Source organism: Pinus tabuliformis, chromosome X (genome assembly GCF_031772625.1).
Source record: "Pinus tabuliformis cultivar Carrire ecotype Pingquan chromosome X, CPIR1, whole genome shotgun sequence".
NCBI lineage: Eukaryota > Viridiplantae > Streptophyta > Pinopsida > Pinales > Pinaceae > Pinus > Pinus tabuliformis.
Window position 1 is genome coordinate 1,299,718,524 of NC_142308.1, and position 21,577 is coordinate 1,299,740,100.

Sequence of the window (21,577 nt, forward strand, 5' to 3'; positions counted from 1 at the left end):
ATAATGGCCCAAACTGTCTTTTATGACATACTTCTGAATAAAATGTGGGGATCCTTTTCCAAATTTTCTTGAATTCTTGAGAGACAAAAATTCCCAATTGAATGAAACATTTTGAAAGCTTTTCTACACATAAATAAATTCCTAATATGATAATCATAACCTGACAATGTAGATTGCATGCACCCAACTAAATATGAATTTTGCATGCTTTTATTCATTGACAAATATCTCTTCCTGCTTTCTAATGCAAATGTGAAATCCATATGTTTCAAGCAATTTTTTTGGCAACATTCACTTGAAATGAGAGTGCTGATAGAACTTCTTCTCGTCAGATATTCTGCTCTAACCCTTGTATAAGTAGAATAGCTTGCATTGATACGAAAAGGTCTGCTCCTACTCCTCGATACAATATTTCTTGGAAAAATCTCCATCATTGGATCATCATTTGTATAAGGATTTTCATCATCATTAAGAGGAATGTTATCCACACTATGATTAGCTCTGCTTTTCAAATATTGACTTGGAGGATATTCTTCATCTTCCCCTTCTTCAGTCCTATTGTCATAGTCCTTAGAATTCAGACTGAATGGAAAATTTGACTCGATGTTTAATGGATATTCTTCCTCATGTGCATTGTCAGTGCTACTCTCATGGTCCATAGAATTATGACTACGTCGAAAATGTGAATGTTTACTTATTGAAGATGCTACATCCTATCCTTTGTCACTGCTACCTTTTTACTCATTAGAACTAGGACTAAGTGCATCATCCTGTCCTTCATCATTTCTGCTCTCATAGTCCTTAGAATTAGGACTAAGAGGACACTATGACACTCCATTCTTTTGAAATTCATCATCACACTCTTCATAACTGTTGCTCTCATAGTCCTTAGAATTAGGACTAAGTGGACATTGTGACACTCCAATCTTTTGAAATTCATCATCCTGCTCTTCATCACTGCTGCTCTCATAGTCCTTAGAATTAGGATTAACTGGACACTGTGACACTCCATACTTTTGAAATTCATCATCATGCTCTTCATCACTGCTGCTCTCATAGTCCTTAGAATTAGGACTAAGTGGACATGTTACACTAAAATTTGTCGCCATGACTATTTGCAGTTAGTATGGCTCCATCAATAGTCATACTGTCCTCCTTGACAAGTCTTATACCTCTGCTCCTCCTATCAAACTCCAAGAAAGAGAGAAAGTCTTTGAAAGTCAATATAACTCTGGTTACGCAGTTTTTCTTACCCTTACCTGCGTGTACGCACCTCTTGTTCATAATACATGCGTACTTGTACGCTCTGTCTGTAAAGGGGTGGGTGCGTACTCCTGTAAAGGTCAAAAGGCGCAAGTTTTACTCCAAAAAGTTACTTGTGGTCGATTCTAGAGCATTCTAGAAGATGGTTTGATGTGGATTGAGCGCCTCCAGATGGTTCATGCATCCCAATGAAAGAGGAACTTATCCCATCAAGAGGGGAGCTATCCGATTGAAAGAGGGGCTTATCCCATTGATGGTGGACCTGATTAACTTCCTCCAAAGCACTATAAATACAGACATTGGGCCAGAGGGAGGGGAGGTTGAAAGCTGAACATTCCTAAGGGTAGATGCTGCTGAAATTAGGACTCCCTTTTAGAGCTTGAGAGGAGAGATTCCAATCCTTTCTTAGCTTCATTTGGAAGTGGGTGAGCTGATCAAAGTAAAGGAGAACTCTTGTTGGACCCTGGGAGGGACCTGCACAACACCAAGGCACTGGTTGTAATGGTTTCTTTTGTTTCCAATTAATACAATTAAGTTCATTTTTCTCAACAAGTTGTTATTTATAATTTGTTTCATAAACTCCTTGGTCTTTATGATGAATATGTTTTATTATATGAGTTATTCAGGTGCTATGTAATCGTTTGCTTGTTAGTGAATGCAGGCTTCAAGGAGAAGGAGCTCATTTGGATCGAAGGGGCTTGGCTACTGCAAACAAGCGTTGGACTAGAGGTAAGCCTTAAACACCTGGTTGCTTTTATTTTAATGCATATTTAGGGAAAGATAGTGCTTGATTGTTTTGTTTGTCACTAGAAAGCCTTAGCTTCTAGGGAGGTCAGTTTTGTCCGCAAAATTGACTCTTTCCGCATGACAAAATGGCGACCATACTAGGGAATCCATGGATTTGATTGATTTCTCTTTTGATTGATACTTTGATTTGAGAAAATCTGATTTCTTTCTAGTTTTTGACTGATTGACTGTGAATTTCGGTGGATTAGCTTAGGGTTGAGTTAGTTTTTCTTTTTCTTGATTTTGAGAGCAGTACGCACCCTCTGCGTTAAGCACAGTGCGTACCTGTACGCACTTTTGCTTTGTACACAGAGCGTGGCCGCACCTGTGCAAACAGGCTGCTTGCGTACCCTGTCAAAAGCTTAGAAAATTTCCATTTTTTCCTTTTTACTCATTAGATTTTGTTTATAGTTTGTTAATTGCTTCCCAGATCCACTGGTTACCTGTCAAAAGTTTTCATCTAAGCTTGTTTCATTAGCATCAAGGGTTTTAGTGAAGTTCATAGAAATTCTAGCCCTAGGTTTGATTTTTGCATTGGTCTTGTAGTGACTTTGGCTTTAGAAGTTGTAAAAACCTTGGATATCCCTGGTCTTTTCAGTCTTCTTAGGAGTCAGACCTTTCGTAAAATCCACCTTTGTGAGAAACCTACTGTTGTGTTGTATCTTTGCGGAATTTCGAGAAGGCTTGTTTGTTAAGCTGTGAATTTCATTCTTAAGAAAAAGAACAAGAACTTTTTGTTTTTTGTTTTTGACTAGTTTATGATTCTGCATGAATTAGTCCTTGGTTGAATTGTAACTGAGTAAAACATCCTGGAACTATATTTTGTAGGCTTTTACCTCATTAGATTTGCTTTTAGGTAAATTTCTCTTAGATTTGATTTTAGGTAAATTTTCTCTTAGATTTTCATAGATCTTAAACTTGATTTGAGTTTCATAGGTCTTAAAATTGATTTTTGTTAAGTAGGTTTACATGCTTTGTTAATAGGAAAAATACAAAATCTCTTTTGAGGAAAGTTTGTTTTAGTAGCGTTTGAAGTCTTTGGAAAGCGAAAGGAAGTTTTCGTGAAATAATTAGTGGTCATGTGTTGTGTGCTTTGGAAAAGATAAAGAGATTGTTTCTTTGATTTTCATTGCGAAGAAAGTTGTCTTTATAAATTTTGCATTCTCCAACTCTCTTAGCTAGGGAATTCATTGAAAAGGAAAGATTGTTTTGTTTCATCCTAGGTGCATCTTTTTAGTGGATTTGAGTCGAGTCTACACACCATCAGTTTCATCTCCGCTACCTTTTTCCCTAAAGAAAAGCCATAAAATTAACGCTTAAAGTAAAATCAACTTAGTAACTTTTTATTTACTAGGGTTCTGAAACACCAATATAGATCAGGCTAGTGTCTTGGAGTAGGAGAGTAATTAACTCTCCAAGACAGTTAAACCAAACAAGTAGCTTATCTTGTGGTAGGATAAATCCAACTGTTACATTTATGCTCTGGGAAAGCTCCTCTTAAAGGAGAAGCACGAGATCGTTTCCGAACCAGTGAGGGAATCAATCCTCCTTCATTGGGAACGACGCCAGATACACACGTACTACAAACGGTAAACCTCGGATCAACCATTGTCGAGGAGACTGGGGTCACTTGTCGGTAAACCTTGGATTATTGTCAAGGAGCCGGCAAGGGGATTGAGCTTGTTACTCTGCCCTTGCGTGCTATCGGATCGCAGATTGTTCCCCCAGGTATATTTTTTGCTGTTGGTGACCTTAGTGACTATTATCTTTAGGATTCTTCCTAAGGTGACGGTGGAGGGAAGATCCCACTGTACCTGGAGCAGACGTCGGCTAGACTCACTTGGATTTTCTGGGGGGTTCACTTCACTCGAGATGGTTAAAGTGGAGGAACTTGGTCCAGTCTATTCATTAAGCAGGTTGCCGGGGTAATTGTTCCACCCGCCACTTCTGTACTGAATTCTACGATGTTGGATTTCATCACCAACTAGTGTTTTCGGTCCGAAGGTTACTGTTTGTGTGTGGTTTGACGCCCTAGATTCTTTAGGCGTGTGATTCGAATTTGTTTGGTTCTTTAGCGACTTTAGGCGGTTTGCTTTGAGATTTTACTTTGTTTGCGTGTGCAGTAGTTAAAAGTTCTTAGCTGTGGCTGAATTACCAAGACAGTCCCGTAGACTTCGGGGCCAGTCTCCTGAGGTTGTAACCGTGGCTGATTTGTTGAGGAAGTCTCGTAGACTTCGGGGCCAACCTCTTGAAGACGTCCCGGGCCATTACAAAGGTTTGAAAGTCCTTGTAACTCCTAGTGGCAGTAAAGTAGGGTCACCTGAAGAAGGAGAGTCTTCATTGGTTGTTCATCCTGATTACCAAACTCTAGAAACAGGTTATAATCCTAAAGCTGTTTCGGTTTCCGAACTTGCTGGTAGTTTTTCATCTACTAGTGATATAACCGAAGAACCTGAGATATCTGAACCTGTTACTCCAACATCGGGGTTAGCCTCTCCAACTTCTAGTGCTCCTAATTCACCTAGGGTAGAAAGAGTCATCACCGAAAATCTTCCTTCTGGTTTGATAGCTATTGAAGAACTTGCTCCGGAAGAGGAAATAGGCGTCCCTATCCCTGAAGATCAACCTACTATTGATCTAAGGGAGCGTGAATCCATTTTTTACAGTCCACCTAGAAGTACTACTTGGTATCTTTCTTTAACTAATTACTTGGACAACTCAGTGTCAAGTTTTTCACCACCTCGTGTTTCTTATCCACCTAGGGGTATTTATACTCCCGTAAATATGTCAGGTCAGTCATCCATGTTTACTCAATTGCCTGAATCTTTTTTGTATGGCGGTCCTTCTGTTCCCTCTGGGTATCAGTCCCTTTCTGGTACTTTTTCGGGAGCATCTCCTCAACCCATTGAACAAAGGATGTTCACCGGAAGCATGGTGCAAAGCCATTGAGTGTAGAAGACATTCTTATGATGTCAGGTTCTATTCCCACTTCTCAACCTCAGGGTGGTCAGTTACCGCCTGGGGTGCAACATCAATTAACGCCGGGGGGGAAACCTCAAGGTACACAATTTGCATCTGGGGGGCAACCTCAAGGACAGTACGTGCCTACGGTACATTACATTCCTCAAGGTCAACCCCAGACTCAATATGTACCCCAAGGTCAACCCCAGTATCAGTACATGCCTGAAGGGTATCTGCCCCAAGGTCAGTACTCGAGTCAAGGTTTCCAACCACCCCAAGGTCAATCTTATGTTCAAGGTACGGTAAATGTACCTTTCACTTATCAATCCTACCCTCAACCCGGTTATGGATCTCAATATCCTCAACATGTTATGGGTCAATACCCCGGAATAAACATAGTGTGGGATCCATCGCAAGTTCAACAGGTGTTGCAGCCAAGTGTACAGTTGTCATCTCAAACTGGACAACCCTCAGTTTCTGGTTCACCCCAGCAACCAGTCCAGTCTAATATTCAAACTTCTGTACCTTTGGTAGTTTCTCAGTCTGGGCCTATTTTGCCTCATAATCCATCTCAAACGACTGCTGCAACTACCGCAACATCTGTTCCATCTACCGCCCTTACTTCTGGAGTATCGACAGCTCCGGTTTCTACTATCCCTGTATCTACTCCTCAGACATCTTTACCATCGTCTGGATCTACGATTCAAACTACGGTTCAGATGCCTGTAGGAAAACCTGGTTTAAGTACGGTTGTCACAAGTCAAACACAGTTCACTTATCAACCGTACCAGGGACAGTACCAATTCGGTCCTGCTGTCCAGCAACCAGTTTACCAGTATCAACCGTATCCTGGGTACACTTATCAAAAACCTCAACAACCCCAGTACGGTTCGGTTAATCCTGGTTTTCCAGGAGGATACAAAATCCCGAATGCGATTCCTATTCCTAGTTATCCTGGATATCCTCCTCCTGGAGCTGGTATAGCGACCCAGAGTTTTAGGGATCCTAATCGGCAGCTACCGTTTATCGCAACTTTGGATTTACCAGACTTGTCGCGCCTAACGAATGATCCAATTAATTATCTTCCGTTTTGGCTGCCAATGTCGAGTAAGTTGCCCAGTGACATTCCTAAGTTCGAGGGTAAGTCTGGAGAGGACCCGTCGAATCATGTGATGACTTACCACCTCTGGTGTGCCTCTAATTCCATCTCGGATGATTCGATCCGCTTACGTCTTTTCCAGCGCACTCTCATTGGTCTTGCGGCCAAGTGGTACATTGAGTTACCACGGGCCTCTTTTTATAATTTTAGTCAGTTAGCTACCTCGTTCTTAACTCATTTTCAGTTGCCGGTCAGATATGATAATGGCACGGAGTTACTAACTTCATTAAAACAATCGACGTCCACTTATATTTCCGATCATATTCATGAATGGAGACGTCGAAGGCGGTTAGTGAAAGTTTTTATCCCAGACCAGATCTTAGCTGAATGGTTTGTTAAATCATTGTTACTGAAGATTACTGAAGACGTAGCTAAGGCCGGAGTAGTTACTGAGGAGCAAGTGATTGCTCAAGCGCAGTACCTTGACTTAGTTTATACTCAGTCAGGTACGTTACACGAAAAGATCCCAGATCTTCCAAAGTCAAATCAAATCGCTGTTGCTATGTCAGGGTCTCATGCTGCTGATGGCATGATTGGTACGGTGAACACTAAAAGCAAGAAGAAATCTTCCAAGAATTCTTCTCATATTATAACCTTACCAGACTCCCTGACGGGAGATTCTTCCGCTGAACTCTCCGCCGACGTTCATGCTGTAGAGTCATCTACGGCTAAATCAAAATCCGGTGGGAAGAAGAAAGGGAAGAAGAAGAATAAAGCAGACAAAACTCCAAAGGAGAAAATTGAAAAGGCAGAATCTAATGATAAAAAGCGCAAACCTCGTTATCCATGTCTTATTTTGAAGAAGAACACTTTACAAGAGACTGCCCTCATCGAGCAGAGGTTGCGAAGATCGTCAAGGTTTCCCAAATTCCTGCTGTCTTGAAGGATCCATTTCCGAAAGATAGCAAAATGATAGGTTCTTCCTCGAGTGCCAATGAAGAACCCATTTTGATGATGTCTCATGTAAGGATTGCGACTTGATCGCAAGATTATGGTAGTAAAAGTCTTGTTGATGGCAAAGAAGCAGAATCTTCTCGTTCTAATCCATCAACCTCAGCTCCCAGTTCCGATCCACTACAGATCGAGAAGCCTAACCCAGACTTAGTAATCAAGCCACCCGCCAAGGGTGTACTTCGACGTTCTGCTTTCGACCCACATGCGAGAGCGGCCCAGAATTATAACATTGTTGAGGACTTAGCTGTTTCACCCTCAGTAATGTCGGCTTTGGAAGTGCTGCAATCGTGCCCAGCACAGCGCAAATTACTTTTGTCGGCTATAGGAGCTGTTGATGTTCAGGACCCGAACCTAATAATCCTTGATCTAGAAAATAGTACACCGTGTTTGCCTCATCAAATGGCTTTCCAGATCCCAGTGATAGTCAAAAACAGGCCTATTCATCGGACTGTAATTGATGAGGGAGCTTCCACGTGTATTATGTCGATACAGTGTTGGAGATCGCTTGGTTCTCCTTCACTAAATCAATCCTCGACAATTCTTAAGGCCTTTGATGGCCGTGGGTTTCACCCTTTTGGCATTTTACAGGATTTGCCTATAGGGGTTGAAGGAAAAACTGTTAGTCTAGATGTGGAGGTGGTTGATGCCCCTTTAGACTACAACCTTCTCTTGGGTCGAAGTTGGACTTACGCTATGACAGCGGTCGTTTCATCGGTCTTCCGAGTAATAAAGTTTCCACATAATGGAAAGATCGTAACAATAGACCAGCTGGCTTACTTTTCATCCGACCCAACCTCTTCAGAGAGTATTCAACATGTCGGTAAAACGACTATCCCATATAAGGATGTTGGTGTAGGATTAGTTAAAGATGCCGGTTTACTGGGAACTTTTCCTTTTCCTCCGCTCAACGCATCATCTTCATTTGCAACCATTCATATGATTACATCAGACACTATTTATTACGATGATCCTTGGATCGTTCCTTCTGAATCTGAAATAGACTCATTTGGTAATTCTATGCTGTTGAGTCCATATGAAATTGCCTATGAAGCTGTGCAGTCTTTTACCGACCCGTGTTCAACCAAAATCGACCAAATGAATGTGGTCCGTGAGGAATCACTTTTCACATCAACCTCGGAGTTAATAGCGTTTCCCAAAGTTGTGTCATCTGATGAACAACTTCGTGAAATCCTGTGTATAGATGATTTACCATGGGAGGATCTCCATCATAGATCTTCGTTTTTACCTGAGGATGGTTGTTTTGAAAATGATTTCTCATCAGTTTTTACAGCTGAATATGTCAAGGAAGCTCAGAATCCCATGAAATATCCTGATTCAGAGCTGAATTTGGGAAATATCTCTCGTACTATTCCCATTAACATTTCAGTTAAGCCTGGAATTGTTGAGAACATTCATATAGGTGCCTCGTGTACAGATGACGAGATTCAGACATACAAGGCCCTATTTCAAGAATTCCGTGACGTGTTTGCCTGGTCCTATGAGGAAATTCCAGGAATTGATCCCGCGATTGTTGTTCATGAGATCAAGACTTACCCGGAAGCTAAACCCGTCCGGCAACGTTTGCGTCAGATTCACCCACGAAAAGCTGCTGCAATTAAAGCAGAAGTTGAAAAACTGTTGAAAGCAGGTTTCATTTATCCGATCCCGTTAACGGATTGGGTATCGAATATTGTTCTGGTTAACAAAAAACATGGAACAATAAGAATATGCATCGATTATAGGGACATTAATCGAGCTTGTCCAAAGGACAACTACCCAACACCTTATATCGATTAAATCATTGATGATTGTGCCGGCAGCGAAATATTTTCCTTTATGGACGGTTTTTCTGGTTACAATCAAATTAATATTCTATCTGCCGATCAACCAAAAACGGCTTTCATTTGTCCATGGGGGACATTTTCTTATTGCAAATTACCTTTTGGGCTTAAGAATGCTGGAGCAACTTTTCAAAGGGCGATGCCTTATGCGTTTCATGACATCAAACACATTGTGCAACCATATCTCGATGATTTTCCTGCTCATTCGTTACATCGAGCTGATCACCTTGTCCATTTACGAGCAATCTTCATGAGGTGTAGGCATTATCGTATTCGGTTGAACCCACACAAATGTGTCTTCTGTATAGAAGTGGGTCGATTACTGGGATTTGTAGTTTCAAAAGCCGGCATTCGCGTCGATCCCTCGAAGGTAGAAGCTATCATCAAATTGCCTCCTCCTTTGAGTCTTCGCCAACTCCAAAGTTTGCAGGGGAAAGCAAACTTTTTACGACGATTCATTCCTAACTACGCCGAGGTTACAAAGGGTTTTACACGGTTGTTGAAACAGAACGCTCAATTCTCTTGGGATGAGATAGCTCAGAAATCTTTTGATGCACTCAAACACGCGTTGACCCATGCACCGTTGTTGCATCCTCCCAACTACAACCAGGATTACTTTTTGTACCTCGCCGCCGCCCATTCCACCATTGGAATGGTCTTAGTGCAGGAAGACGAATTCAGAATGGAACATGTGATATATTACCTTAGTCAGACGTTAAATCCAACTGAGCTAAAATACTCACATGTGGAGAAATTGGCATTGGCAGTCGTTCAAGCTGTCCAACGTTTTCGTCACTACATTTTACTCCGTAAAACTACAGTCATTTTGGATTGCAACCCTATGATCTACATTTTGACTAAACAATTGCTAGGGGGCAAGTACTCTAAATGAATTTTTATCCTGCAGGAGTTCGACTTGGAGTTTGAGAAATCTAAGTCTAAGAAATCTTTAGTTTTTGCAGAGTTAATGTGTGACTTCCCGCTTGCTGACACGGAAACTGTGGCAGAGGAGCCCATTGCGGACGAATCTTTGTTTCTAATCAGCACTTTAGATCCGTGGTATGGGGATATCATCGTCTATCTCCAGACCCAATCCTTTCGGCCCGAAGCTTCAAAGTTGGAACGTCGGAAAATACGATTCCAGTCCCAACAATACAAAATTATTGGAGATACTCTTTATCGCCGTGGGGCGGACTCTGTTTTTCGACGTTGTTTAACTCAGGAAGAAGCTGAAAGGGTTCTAAATGACTGTCACTCTGGAGCGTGTGGCAGTCATATGTCTGAGTATGCCACAACCCAAAAGATATTGCGTGCTGGCTACTTCTGGCCGTCCTTGTTTAAAGATTGTATTATTGCGGTCCGAAAATGCCACAACTGTCAAGTGTTTGATCGAAAGATGCGCGCTCCACCTGCTCCTCTCCACCCTATAATTTCCATTGGTCCTTTTGCCAAATGGGGTATCAATTTCATTACATGTAACCCTCACTCGGCCGGGGGGCATGCGTATATCATCATTGCGGTAGATTATTTTACTAAGTGGGCCGAGGCGATGCCTACATTCGAGGCAGACGGCAAGAAAACTACAATTTTCGTATTCAATCACATAATTGCTAGGTTTGGTGTCCCACAAGCGATAATCACTGACCATGGGCGTCATTTTCAAAACGTTATGATGACAGAACTTACAGGCCAGCTTGGTTTGTGTCACGATAGTTCAACTCCTTATTATCCACAAGCAAATGGTCTGGTTGAATCCATCAACAAAGTTTTAGTTATCATGATCCGACGAATCATTGGTATTCATCGGTCGAATTTGCACAACGTGTTATTTTCAGCGCTTTGGGCGTACCGAACCTCAGTGAAAACATCGACAGGGTTCACTCCTTTCCAACTAGTTTATGATTTGGAAGCTGTGCTACCCATTGAATGCGAAATCCTGTCACTGCAAATGGCCATCGAGTTACTTCCAGCTACTTCCGAAGAGGAGAAGCGTTTATTATACTTAGCTCAATTAGATGAAAATCGACGTGATGCTGCATTGGCGATCGAGACTCACGCAAAACGAATGAAAGCTCAGTATGATCGAAATGTGACCCCTCGAAATTTTTCGGAAGGAGACCTAGTGTTATTATATGATCAAGCTAATGATAAATTAGGTGCTGGAAAATTCGTTCCTATGTGGCATGGGCCCTATATTGTCAAGCGAAAGCTAGCAAAAGGGGCCTATGAGCTGGTAGACTTTGACGGGGACTCTTTGGGTAAACCCAGAAATGGACTTTACCTAAAGAGGTATTATGCTTAAAAGAATCGGTATGGAGATTTTTAGTTAAGTTAGTTTTTCTTTCTAGCTGGTGTGTTTGTTAGTTTAGACAGTGTGCTTAGCTTAGAAAGTGTGTTTTCGTCGTTATTCTGGCTTATCTTGGTTTTACTCTTGATGATGCAGATGTCGATGCCTCTCCAAACATACATTGGTTTCGCTGATGGTGCTTGTCGTAGTACACGGAATATCTCTTCCGCAGCTTGGGTTATCTATTCGCCCTCTGATGAGTTAGTTTCTATGCATGGGGTGAGCCTCGGTCAAACAACAAACAACATTGCAGAATACAATGCAGTGATTGAGTTATTGTCTGAATCTATTTCATTTGGGATTCGGAGTTTGATAGTGAGGTTAGATTCTGAACTCGTTGTATTACAGCTTAATAGAGTTTATGCCATTAGAAATCCAGTGTTATTAGGATTATTTTTGAGAGTGTGTCTCTTGGAACGTGAGTTTGATTACATTGAATATCAACATATTCCAAGGTCTTTAAATACATTAGCAGATGCGATTGCTTCTCGAATGTTAAATAGACATTTGCAATAATCATACATGTAAATTTAAAACCATTCCATAACATGATTTACAAGATAAGCCGGTAATAATGATATATATAGATAGGAGTGTGTCAAAAAATACATCGTCTTCGATCATAGGTTGAAAAACACCTTATGATCGGCAAAAATGATAAGTACAAAAAATCAAAATGTCACATGTGTCTACAAAATGACCATCCAATCACTGGTGATGATCTCTATATGACACCACTGCACAGGCCACCCTACACAAGAACCTCGTAAAAGGTCCTGGGACCCCGACTACATAGCGCTGAAGCCTGATAGGAATATCATCTATGGTAGTCTCCGGTATATCTGTTGTAAGACGATCTAGGTCATGTTCCAACTCAGCTAAAGTCTCTGTGGCCTCGTCCTGTGGGGCCGGTGCCGCTGCAACTGGTAGTCTCCTCTCGAAAGGCCGAAGATTGGCTGGACGACGTGGGCCTACATCTGCATTTTGAAAATTATTACTATCAGTTTTGAGACGATATAAAAACAAAAAAATAGATAGTTTAAAAACTTGTGGAAAATGAATTACCTGTATCATCCCATTGTTCTCCCGGTGGAAGAATCATGTCCGGATCTCCACGAAAATCAACGCCGGCATAAGGAAAATCCTGTATAGAAAAGACCTGGTCCTCTAACCAGTGAAAGTACTCTGGAGTAAATCGAACAACCTTCATTCCCTCATCAGGATGACGGGCCATAACCACAACCCATCGCATCAATTTGGGCTCTCGAGGAAGCCCAACACCAACAGTGAGCTGCTGTGGGATTAGCATCGGAACCCTCTCTAAGCCAAAACTCACAACTAAAGGCCCATAACCAAAAGTCTTCAGCTGTCCGTTTTTGGCTCTAGTCAGTTGGCCTTTTACATTGGCCAACACAGCATCACACCAGTTAAAAATGGTACCTCGATAGCAATCAATCGCCATCTGCATCTGGGATCCAGTGGCAATGTGTAAAGCGGCAGCCTCGCAAAGTCTGGTAACTGTAAAAGCAATCACCATAAGTTCAGGTCGGGATATAGTTTTGATCTCTATCCCCTTCTCCTGAACCTGAGTGTTACACCACTCTAGTCGGAGACTAGCGATGGACTGGCCACCCGGCCTAGTCCCGAACAGAGTCAAGTGTTCGCCTCTCTTGGGAAAACCAGTGAGGAAGTAAATATCTGTGGGCTCTATCTCGAGCTGGTGCCCTCCAATATAAAAACACTGGTCCTGAAATTCCACCTTTCTACCAGCCACTCTAGAAATCTCACCTGGGCCCTCATGCCAGGTATGGCCCAGTATTTATAAAGGCCGCATGCCTTCAAAGCATCAATTGCCAGTTGATGATTAATGGCGGCCAAATCAACATCTTCGTGCTCTCTCTCGCGCCAATCAAGCATGGTGAACAATCTACACACCAGAAAACATCCATTAGATTCCATAAAATCAAAAGTTTTTGGTCCAATTTGGAGAAATTGGGGTTTGAAAACTCATTTTGCGGGGTACGCACCCCGCCTTTAGGAACAGAGCATGGGTACGCAGGTTCCCTTAAGGCAAGGTGCGTACGCCCAACATTTTCCCAACTGAGAAAATGTCGGGGTACGCGGGTCCCTAGTGTGGCACCTGCGTACCCCGAGAGGCGGTCCTTGAAACCCCAAAGCCTCCAAAAAATAAAATCTAGGGCCTAAAAATAAATTCTAAACGGATGAAAATGAAGAGGAGGATGTTGTAGAATACCTGAAAGAGACGGCGTTTGATTTCGACGGTCGGATTCTCCGCAATATCCACGGGAAGTTTCTTGCCAAAAGCCCTTTTGCTCTCCTCAACAGTAAAATGGTAAAAATGAATTGGTAAAAGCCCTTTTTATAGGTTTTTTGGGTAAATAAATGGTAAATTTGTTTATTTTTCACCATGAAAAGGTATTTTTGAAAGTATTTTTATCTATCGTCAACAGGTATGAGTAATGTGTTGGTTTTTGTGCAGGATAAAGGATTTTCAGGCAAAATTGTCATTTTTTACAAACAAAAACATCAGAGTCATCTTTAAGCCCTTTTCTGACTCCTAAAATATGAAAAGATTGCCGAGCGTTTCTTTTACACTCGTTAAAACGGAATTAAAAGACGGTCCTCTTATAGCCCTTTTCTGACCGTAAAAACATGAAAAGATTGCCGGATTTTTGTCGTTTCAAATTCGATATTGGAAATAAAACGACGTGTCCTTGATCGCTTTTTACTTTTCAGGTCAGAGACACTAATCATGAAAGTACTCCTTGGTCGTAAAGATCAAGCGGTTCTCTCAAGTATTATTTTATACTTTTTCGGGCTTGGGAGACACAAATTTACGAAAAAGGTCAACCCTGGAGTCTTCTTAAGTTTTTCAGACTCTCTAAAATTGAAAAACGCTGAGTTTCTCCTATACTGGACTCGTTAAAATTTCACAGTAAAGGACCTGTTCGATTACAAACAGGAACAGACCACTCCTTCTTAGGGTTCGAATTTAAACTAAGTTGGACTCATCCGAAGGATGAGCTTATAATCAAGCAAATGTTATCCTCCTCAAGCTTGTAAAAAATAAAGAGGTACTTGCCAGAAATGGTGGGGGAAAAGAGAGAAAAATGAGCCTATTTGTTATCCTTTGTCTCAGAGAAACCTTATCACTGCTCTTGAACACGACACTTTTCATTCACCTGGGTTGGGAAATCCTTTGCCTAATAGTTGATCAAACCACATTGAAAATCTTCAGCCGGTTTCTGGGTATTAACTTTGGGTCAATTGTCACCAAGCCATCTGTTGTGTCGTTATGTGTTCAAGAGGTCACTGCAAATAAACATTCATCTGCAAAATACCTGTCATCCATCTTGACCATCCCTGAGTCAGTCCTTACAGCTACATTTCTTCAACTTGATCTATGATTTCGTGTTGTGGGCTTGCCTGCAACAGATCGCTTTCTATCGACATCAGCACATTATCTAGAAAGATGATCTAGGAATCGTCAGTACCTTGAAATCTGCATGCATCAATGGCAGGTTTCTCACCTTTGACGACAGTTTACATCATTGACTTTCGATCGAAGGATTCCGTGACATGTTTGACATCAACACATTCATTCACATCTCATGGATTGTGCTGGGTACTTTGAGAACCATTGACGTCACTGGTGGTCTCTCTCACACTTGTTAACAGTTTACATCATTGACTGGTAATCAAGTGGTTTCTACCATGTTCGACATCAACTCATTTATTCACATGGATAGAATCGTACCATTTCGGGAAGTAGAAATGAAGACCCTGGATCTAGTTTCCGCCATCCAGGCTGCGAGGAGTTTTGTATTCATTATAAAGTAGACTAATTATAAACAGATGGCTGCGTCCATACTGTGTCTACATGAGTCTATGATTATGATGTACTGCGAAATCATTCATGTATCAGAGCAGTAGTTAGTTTGTTAGTTAAAGTTTTTGATCTGAGTATGGGAATGCCTACCTCAGCGATGATATGATCTCATATATGTATTTTGTGTTGAATATTTGCAGGTTCCGACCGGGCTCTCCACAAGATAATCCTTGAAATGATAAAGTGCTTCACCCTTCCTAGATGATATGAAACCCTAATCTACTACAGGCTTCACACTTTAGGGGGCAATATGTTACACTAAAATTTGTCGCCATGACTATTTGCAGTCAGTATGGCTCCATCAATAGTCATACTATCCTCCTTGGCAAGTCTTATACCTCTGCTCCTCATGTCAAACTCCAAGAAAGAGAGAAAGTCTTTGAAAGTCAATATAACTCTGGTTACGCAGTTTCTCTTACCCTTACCTGTGTGTACGCACCTCTTGTTCATAATACCTGTGTACTTGTACACTTTGTCTGTAAAGGGGTGGGTGCGTACTCCTGTAAAGGTCAAAAGGTGCAAGTTTTACTCCAGAAAGTTACTTGTGGTCGATTCTAGAGCATTCTAGAAGATGGTTTGACATGGATTGAGCACCTCCAGATGGTTCATGCATCCCAATGAAAGAGGAACTTATCCCATCAAGAGGGGAGCTATCCGATTGAAAGAGGGGCTTATCCCATTGATGGTGGACCTGATTAACTTCCTCCAAAGAACTATAAATACAGGCATTGGGCCAGAGGGAGGGGAGGCTGAAAGCTGAACATTCCTAAGGGTAGATGCTGCTGAAATTAGGACTCCCTTTTAGAGCTTGAGAGGAGAGATTCCAATCCTTTCTTAGCTTCATTTGGAAGTGGGTGAGCTGATCAAAGTAAAGGAGAACTCTTGCTGGACCCTGGGAGGGACCTGCACAACACCAAGGCACTGGTTGTAATGGTTTCTTTTGTTTCCAATTAATACAATTAAGTTCATTTTTCTCAACAAGTTGTTATATATAATTTGTTTCATAAACTCCTTGGTCTTTATGATGAATATGTTTTATTATATGAGTTATTCAGGTGCTATGTAATCGTTTGCTTGTTAGTGAATGCAGGCTTCAAGGAGAAGGAGCTCATCTGGATCGAAGGGCCTTGGCTGCTGCAAACAAGCGTTGGACTAGAGGTAAGCCTTAAACACCTGGTTGCTTTTATTTTAATGCATATTTAGGGAAAGATAGTGCTTGATTGTTTTGTTTGTCACTAGAAAGCCTTAGCTTCTAGGGAGGTCGGTTTTGTCCACAAAATTGACTCTTTCCGCATGACAGGACACTTTGTGATCCAGACTTAAACAGGAACGCAAGAAATTACAGAGATAACCATATACACAAAGATGTAGTGGAAATAATACTTCATTTCATTAATGGAAAATATTGAAATATGCTTACAACCAGAAATGGAAATAAACCAGCTAGGGCGATGGTAGCTTATCTCTGAGAAGAGATGTGTGGCTACATGCCTTTGAACTGTGTTACAATGAGGCTCGAAGGCCTATTTATTGTTGAGAAATAATGGAAAACCATTCACATTCCAAAACCTAACCCTAGAAGATGAAACGCCAAATTGTGGGCCCCATTTTTGGGTAAGTTGGTACATCAACTTCCCGGGGTCGCGAATTGGTCGTATTATCTCCATTTGACTTGCATGATATCCCGTTTGAAAGATCTCTCCGAGGACTACGACGAAAAGATGACTTTTAGACAAAAAAATAGCTGGAAGTAGATTTCCCAAAAAACGTCGTTTAGGGCCTCAAAATAGGTCCGAAAGTTTAGGACCCGAAAAACTACTAAAAATAGTAAATTGTGCTATAATTAAGGAAACTGAAAAAACTGAAAGAAGAACTAGAGGGGATCCAAGTGGAATTAGAAGGTGGCCACCAATATCCACCTGGATCATTCCTCCCCCCTTAGGAAGCAATGGTCCCCATTGCGTTGAGTTCCTCCATGAGATGAGGGAACTTCTGCTGCCTTGGTCCCTGGTGAGCCACTTGCCCTAGTGAAGGAGTTGTCATTCTTTGACAACTCGATACAGTTGGATATTCTGTTGGCGAGTGTGCTTGATCTGTGTGTCCACGATCCGATCAGTTGAAGCTTGTTCCATGCAAGATGGATTTAACTCTGTGGGTGTGAGTTGTTCTGCAATGTCGGACGTGTCTAGTAATGGTGGAAAGTATGGCCGAAGGCAGTCGACATTGAACACAGGGTGCAGGCCAAGGAATGGAGGAATGATGAGCTCAAATGCATTGTCTCGCACAACCTTGGTAATGGTGTAAGGGCCATATCAGAGTGGTCTGAGTTTCTGATAGGGTCCGGTAAGGCGTTTCTTTTGCAAATGCAACCAGACTTTCTCACCCACCTGAAACTTGTGTGGCACCCCATGTTGATCATGTCGTTGCTTGTACTTAGCATTTGATTTCTCCAGAATGTCATGGACCTGCTCGTGAATATGTTGGATGTGCTCAATGAAGTTGTTTGCCTTATCTGCTTCAGACTGGACATGAGAAGAATCTACATGAGTAGCTGCAAATGGCATGGCCACATCGATGGGACATAGTGGCTGGAATCCCAAGCCTACTTGAAAAGGGTTGTGGCCAGTCGAGCTGTGGAGAGTCCTGTTGTAGCTATGCTGAACATAGGGGAGGCTCTCGTCCCATGTGCGCGGATTCTTTGAGTTGTACATGCGCAAAATTTGTACGATCATCCTATTGACAACCTCTGTCTGGCCATCAGTTTGAGGATGGAAGGTTGTGGACTTAGTGAGTTTGGTGTCCAGCATCGACCAGAGACTGGACCAAAATGTACCGAGGAACCTGCTGTCTCGATGATAGACTGTGGGATCCCAAAGAGTACCCACACTCATTCAAAGAAGAGTTTAGCAGTGGCTTTTGCTGTGATATTCTTCTTGCAGGCCGCCATAATGGCCATCTTTGAGAACCTGTCGACGACCACAAAAACACAGTCATTTCCATGGTTAGTGGAAGGAAGGCCTGACATGTAATCCATGGAGATGGATTCCCAAGGCCGACTAGGGGTAGGCAGCGGGGTATAGAGGCCTTGCTTCTTGATGGTCGGTTTGGCAATGGCGCAGGCAGTGCATCAACTGATGTACTTCCCGACATCCTGTCGAAGATTCGGCCAATAGAAATACTTCTGCAGTACTGCCACCATTTTTTCGACCCCAAAATGCCCAACATCCCGACTGTAGTGTGCTTCAAAAATCATCTTGGTACGCTCGCTTGAAGGAACACAAAGGTGACCCAGGTGGCATAACAGGCCATCCTGGAGGTGAAAATCTGGAACATGCTGACCGTGCAAGAGGTTCTGGTATGTGTGGCCAAATTCTGGGTCGCTTTTGTAGAGCAGTGGCCAATCAGAAGTCTCGTGCCCACAAGAGTTGAGCACGGTGGCTAATGCCATGATCGGTGGTTGACTAAGGCAATCTGCAACATTATTAGTGTTTCCCTTCTTATACTTGATATTCAAATGGAGCCGTTGCAGGTATGTGGACCACTTTTGATGGCGATCATTCTGCAATTTCTCTTGGGTCTGTATGAACTGTAGGGGTCGGTGGTCTGTGTGGATGACCGTTTCCTTCCCAAAAATGTAATGCTTCCATTGTCGACAGGCCTGCACAATGGAATACATCTCTTTATCATAAGTGGGATACTTCTGGACTGTGTCTGAAAGTGTTTCACTGTGATATGCCACTGGATGCCCGTGTTGAGTAAGGAATTCCCTAATAGCATAGTCAGATGCATCTCTCTCGACCTCAAATGGTTCTTGTAAATCTGGTAATGCGAGCACTAGTGCCATGCAGAGGCGATCTTTCAACTTTGTGAATGCATTCTGTTGAGATTCAGACCAAAAGAATTTTGCTTTCGCTCCTCCCTTGGTGACTTGACTCAAAGGCCAAGTGATATGAGAAAACCCCAACACGAGCCTGCGGTAGAAGTTGGCAAGACCTAGAAAGCTGCGGAGCTCTATCAGAGTGGTTGGAGATGGCCAATCCCAAATGACTTTGATCTTGGCTGGATCCACATGCACCCCCTGTTCATCAATAATGTATCCCAGATACTGAACCTGGGTCATGCCAAAAGTGCATTTCTCCAAATTGGCACATAGCTTGTGTTGTTGCAGTGTTTGGAGAACCTGTCGGATGTGGTGGAGGTGCTCTTCCAAACTCTGGCTGAAGATCAGAATGTCATCCAAGTATACCACTACAAATGAGTTGGTGAATAGCTGCAAGATGTCATCCATTAGCCTCATAAAGGTTGCAGGGGCATTCGTCAACCTAAAAGGCATAACCAACCATTCAAAAAGGCCCTCCTTCGCTTTGAAGGCAGTCTTCCACACATCAAAGGGTACGATTGGTACCTGGTGATATCCTGACTTCAAATCAATCTTGCTGAAATATTTTGCCCCCTTTAGTTCATCTAGGAGGTCATCAATCCGCAGGATCGGGTACCTATTACGGACAGTGATCTTGTTTAGCGCCCGATAGTCAATACAGAGTCTCCACGTTCCATCTTTCTTCTGTACCAACACAATTGGGCTCCCGCAAGGCGATGAACTTGGACGGATGTGGCCTTTCTGCAGCAGCTCCTGAATCTGCCTCTTGATTTCATCGTTCTCCCGAATGGAGCGCCAATAAATTGGTCCATTGGGTAGCGGCGCACTTGGGGTTAGATCGATGGAGTGCTTGACCTGACAGTGCAGAGGAACCCCTATGGGGGAGGTGAAGATGTCCTCATACTCCTCCATGACCTTGTCCATCTGTAGTTGTCGTGCAGAGGGGCCCTCTCTAGAGGTTGTGGCCACCATATTCTTCTTTCCTTGAGGGCGTATCATCAGGAAAACAAATTTTCCAGTTTTGGAAATGAGCTTACTGCATTGTTTTTCAGTAATCAAAGAGATGGCAGCATGCGGTGCTACCTCTGGTATCCTGTACAACTGATTTCCCAATGTAATAATAACAGCACGGGGCCTTGATTCATACACAGCATGTCGCTTCCACAAGTATGGTTGTCCTAATAATACATCACAAACTTCAAGCGGAGCAATGTCACACAATACCTCATCTGTGAAGGGCTTGATGTTGTATGGAAGGCGACACTGTTGGCTCACGTGAAGATCCCGTCCTTGGTGCAGCCACCCGATGGTGTACGGTTGTGGATGTGCTGTGGTCGGTAAGCCCAACCACTTCACGACCTCTACCGAAATGAGGTTCTTTTGGCTCCTGCTATCGACAATGAACTGTAGCGGGGAGCCCCTTACCCACATCTGGGAGTGGAAGAGATGCCCCTGTTGTGGGGAAAAATGCCTATGCAGGACGATCCTATCCACCTAAGGTGTGACAGTGCCGTGGCAACAAACAAAGACAGCTATTCTAGTATTCTTCCTTTATGAAATGAGAATGAAGAGAGATAGATGGACTAACCGGTGTCTTCCGTTTGTCCCTCGATTCGGTTTCTCTTCTCTTTGGGAGTCCCCAGTTACTTGCCTTCTCGCTCGCCCAGCTTCAATAGGTTCCTGCAAGATCACAAGAAGGGAATACTACACAAAGACATAGATTCATATTCATAACTAGTTCAGGATTAGAAATAAACTAAATACACTAATGCAATCATACATCAAAGACACATCAGCATATATGAGAAACCAAGATAGCTTTATTGATGAAATAACAAGGTTCAGGAGGAGATACAACCAAGAGAGTTCCAATCCAGCATCTCCTTCCCAGCAAATGAAATTCCTACCTTCACCTCCCTTCAAAGCATTAAGCACCCAATGATTCCAGTCTCAAACCAACAGCAATTCTTTGCAATAACAAAATTCCAGCCTCTAGATCTCATGGAGAAGAGATCTATATATAGATGTTTGGAGTGAGGATGAGTCAGCTTGTGATCTAACTAGTGTCCTCTCTCTCTATCAGTTCTTACTTCCACTTGGAGACTAAGAGCCTCTTACTCATCACTTAGTCGAAATCATCAAGGCAAGTGTCATGGAGGAAGATTCTGGAAGCTTCCACAGTCTTGACACCTCTCAAAAGAGATCCTGACATTTGTCATTTCCCGCTTAGCGCACCCTGGTAGTGCTTCTACCTACGTTGCAATGCAACTAGCCAGTGTAACCTCTACATTTCAACGCAGGCAGCTAGTGGAGCTTCTGAATTGATCCTGAATTGACTTGTTTTTTGAGCAGTGTCTGGTGGAGAACTTCTGTGAATTGCTGTGGTTTGTTAGCCTTGTTCCTCTAGGGGTAGGAACAACATGTTTAGGGTCTTTGGATCCCTTGGATTATGGACATTTCATGATTAGGCACAAAA